Raw genomic sequence first — 4,115 nt, 5'->3', positions numbered from 1 at the left:
CGTCAACGTATCTGAAGCATTCGCGTCGTCAACGTATCCGAATCATTCTCGCCGGGTGCGGAAAATCAATTTCCGATACACGTACGGTGCGAAGTAACCCATAGCAACCAGATTTCACCCGATCAATGAAAAGACGATTCCTGCTTGGGGGGAGGGGTTAATGGACATAGTCCGCGGCACGCTGAGCGAACGCGATCGAGGGACGGCGCTAGTTAAACAAGCGTTCCGCGGCGGCGACGAGCTAATCATTAAACCCGGTTTTTTTTTGAAGGACGCCGAGCGGCACGCTTACCCCTTTGCCGTGCGGGCTGGTGAGCCATCCCAACTCTCCTTGCGTCTTCTCGAAGTCCAAGAGCACAACTGGAAGAGAAGAAGAAACGATGAGATTAGAGAAGGCCGGAACGTAACAGACAGAAGGACATCCACCGGGTTGCGACCGACAGATGATGTGGAACATTCACCCCATTTGTGGAACATTCACCCCATTTATTCCCAGAGGATTGTTGTACGAGTCATTCGGCATTGAGAAAGCTGGTCGGATGACCAGTGAAACGTCTTCAAGGAGAATACAGCGAGCGCAGTTGCCTTGACTTATTCTTTAGGGTTAGTTCACACCATACGCAGTGCGTTCCGGTCCGATACGGGCCCGGGAACGCACTGCATCGCAGGCCGGCTCACTTTTTTGCCGGACTGGAGGGGGCATGTTGGGGGGCCATTGGAGTGGCACTTCCCCTACAGGGAGATTTTCCTTCACTTCTTGTCCCAGAGACGCAACAGGAAGTGAAAGCAAATCTGACATAACAGGTGTCTCCTGGAAGATTTGTACCCGCCTCCTGTTCTGTAACTTTTTCAATTCCTTATCACTTCCTGTACAGGTTACAAAAGTTAGAGAGAGTGTGGCTCTGCCCCGCGGGGGGGGGGAAGAGGGGGGGAACGCAGCAATAAAAACCCGACAGGGGTTCTCTTCCTACCTCTACACTCTGAGGTTTAGATATGGAGAATGTGACGCGTCTGCACGTTGGCGACTTCCTCCATGACTCAAATAGTAAATCTGAAGAATTTAATTTAGATGCATTCCGATCTTCCTCTTAAGGATTGGATTCGGGAAATGACCTTGCTATGGCGCTATAGGCCCGGAATCCCAATGGAAGGAGCGCTATAGGCCCGGGAATCCCAATGGAAGGAGCGCTATAGGCCCGGAATCCCAATGGAAGGAGCGCTATAGGCCCGGGAATCCCAATGGAAGGAGCGCTATAGGCTCGGGATGCCAAGGAAGGGGGGCTAAAGGCCCGGGAATCCAAATGGAAGGAGCGCTATAGGCCCGGAATCCCAATGGAAGGAGCGCTATAGGCCCGGGATGCCAAGGAAGGAGCGCTATAGGCCCGGGAATCCAAATGGAAGGAGCGCTATAGGCCCGGAATCCCAATGGAAGGAGCGCTATAGGCCCGGGAATCCCAATGAAAGGAGTGTAATAGGCCCGGAACCCAAAAGGAGTGTAATTGGCTCGGCATTCCCAAAAGGAGGGCTATGGGCCTGGAATCCCAAGGAAGGTGTGCAATAGGCCCAGGATGCTGAGGAAGGAGTTTAAGAAACCCATAGGAAGGGGTGCAGTAGGCCCGGAATGTCAAGGAAGGTGTGTAATAGGCCCAGCACCCCCTCCCTAAATAAATAATTACACAGCAAATATCAAAGTGAGAGCAAAGTCGCAGAGAAGGTGCGACGTCCTTCACGGCCCGTGCCCAGGAACAGCTCACCCACAGAGGATGACCCCCATTATACACCAGTCTGCACTCGGGGACAGCTCGCCCGCGGAGGATGACCCCCATTATACACCAGTCTGCACTCGGGGACAGCTCGTCCGCGGAGGATGACCCCCATTATACACCAGTCTGCACTTGGAGACAGCCCGTCCACGGAGGATGACCCCCACTATACACCAGTCTGCACTCGGGGACAGCTCGCCCGCGGAGGATGACCCCCACTATACACCATCCCATGTGGACAGGTAGCAGGACAGTCTCCTTGGAAGTTCTGTACTCGTAGATCGGATCAGAGGGGCTCTCCGGCCTGCGAGTTGGGCCGGAAAGGGTTAATTGGGAATTTGCCTCTCGCCTTCCTCTGCAGGTTGTGGGGTGAGGGGAACGCTGTGTGAGGGAAGGAAGGGAAGACTTTCAGGCGTGTGGATGGGAAGAGCTTTTGAATACAAACACAGGATAATACCGTCACGCTTCCTGTGCTGGAATTTCCCCTTTAATGAAAAGAAACTGCTGATTATCCCAGACTGCGCCCCCCTCCCGCCGCAACCTGCAGATCTCATTCCCCTCGTCAGCACCATTCCAGTTATTCATGTCTGTTCTCTGCAAACTGAGCCGGGGTACCGTTCCCAACCACCACCGCGGGACGACTTAACGCCAATGTACCAACCGGTGCACCTCCCCCGCCGACAAACCACCTGCTCCACCATGGCTTTCCACCCATCACCACCTCCTCCCTACCACCATGTGATGGATACCTACCGAAAGGTTCCAACTCTAGGTCTTCTCCGATACCAAAACACCCGCTCTACCATCCCTGTCATCTGTACCCTCTACCCAGATCACCATGTGATGGCTACCCACCTAATGTACCAACCAATGCGCCTCCCATGCAACCAAACCACCCGCTCTACCATCCCTGTCATCTGTACCCTCTACCCAGATCACCATGTGATGGCTACCCACCTAATGTACCAACCAATGCGCCTCCCATGCAACCAAACCACCCGCTCTACCATCCCTGTCATCTGTACCCTCTACCCAGATCACCATGTGATGGCTACCCACCTAATGTACCAACCAATGCGCCTCCCATGCAACCAAACCACCTGCTCTACCATCCCTGTTATCTGATCCTTCTACCCACCTAATGTACCAACCAATGCGCCTCCCATGCAACCAAACCACCGGCTCTACCATCCCTGTCATCTGTACCCTCTACCCAGATCACCATGTGATGGCTACCCACCTAATGTACCAACCAATGCGCCTCCCATGCAACCAAACCACCTGCTCTACCATCCGTTATCTGAACCTTCTACCCAGACCAACATGTGATGGCTACCCACATAACGTGCCAACCAATGTGGCCCCCTGCAACCAAACCACCTGCTCTATCATCCCTTACCTATCCTTTTATTACCACCACCACCTACCAGACCACCACGTGATGGATACCTACCTAAAGTTCCAACTATGCGTTTCCTCCGATACCGAACCATCTGCACCACTATCTGCATCCTCAACCCAGACCACCATGCCACGGCTACCCACCTAATGTGCCAAGCAATGCGCCTCCTATGCAACCAAACCACCTGCTCCATCATCCCTTACCCTATCCTTACCACACCACCCAGTTTATTACCACCACCACCTACCAGACCACTATGTGATGGATACCTACCTAAAGTTCCAAATGTGCGTTTCCTCCGATACCGAACCATCTACTCTACCGTTCCTATTATCTGCACCACTCGATACCACCATCTGCATCCTCAACCCAGACCACCGTGTGTCAGCTACCCACCCGATGTACCAACCGGTGCACCTCCCTCACTGCCAAACCACCTTCTGTACTATTGCTGACCACGCCATATCACCACCACTCTTCTGTACCTACCAACCAGTCCACCGTGTGATGTCTTCCAGCCTAATGTGCCAACCAGTACACCTTCTCCAAGGCACCTGCCGCACCATTCCGTAATGTTCTTACCACAACCTATCACCAACTGTACCACCCTCTACCAGACCACCATGTGATGGCTACCTACCTACCAACCAGTATACCTCCCACGTTACTGACCCACCTGCTCCATTAATCCTACCACACCACCACCAACTCTACCCTCTATTAGACCACACTATGGACCCCTCTATAAAAACGCATCCAAAGCCCCCTTCCCACCCATTGAGTGAAGTGTTGATGGAAACACATTCTGTGACCACTTTGTGACCGTTTGGAATGTCACTCAGCTGTCGGCACAGAACGAGTCACCATCAACGAGGATGACATCAGCCGACAGTCACCACTTTTATGGATCGGTAATGATGGTTTCTGTACATGGAATGTGACATTCATTT

At 53.0% G+C, this 4,115-nt stretch overlaps 1 protein-coding gene across 1 annotated transcript in view; it reads right to left on the bottom strand.

Moving 5' to 3' along the window:
• Positions 1 to 4,115, bottom strand: part of EPHA2 (EPH receptor A2) — a 42,958-nt gene that overhangs the window by 33,222 nt on the left and 5,621 nt on the right. Inside the window, exon 2 of the mRNA XM_018574418.1 lies at positions 293 to 360. The gene's annotated coding sequence lies outside the window, so the exon portion shown is untranslated. The remainder of the gene's footprint in view (positions 1 to 292; positions 361 to 4,115) is intronic.

This window comes from Nanorana parkeri, unplaced genomic scaffold (assembly GCF_000935625.1).
Source record: "Nanorana parkeri isolate BGI_ZX_2015 unplaced genomic scaffold, ASM93562v1 scaffold2951, whole genome shotgun sequence".
NCBI classification, from domain to species: domain Eukaryota; kingdom Metazoa; phylum Chordata; class Amphibia; order Anura; family Dicroglossidae; genus Nanorana; species Nanorana parkeri.
Note: the sequence above shows the minus strand (reverse complement) of the source record. Positions and strands in the feature narration are given on the sequence as shown.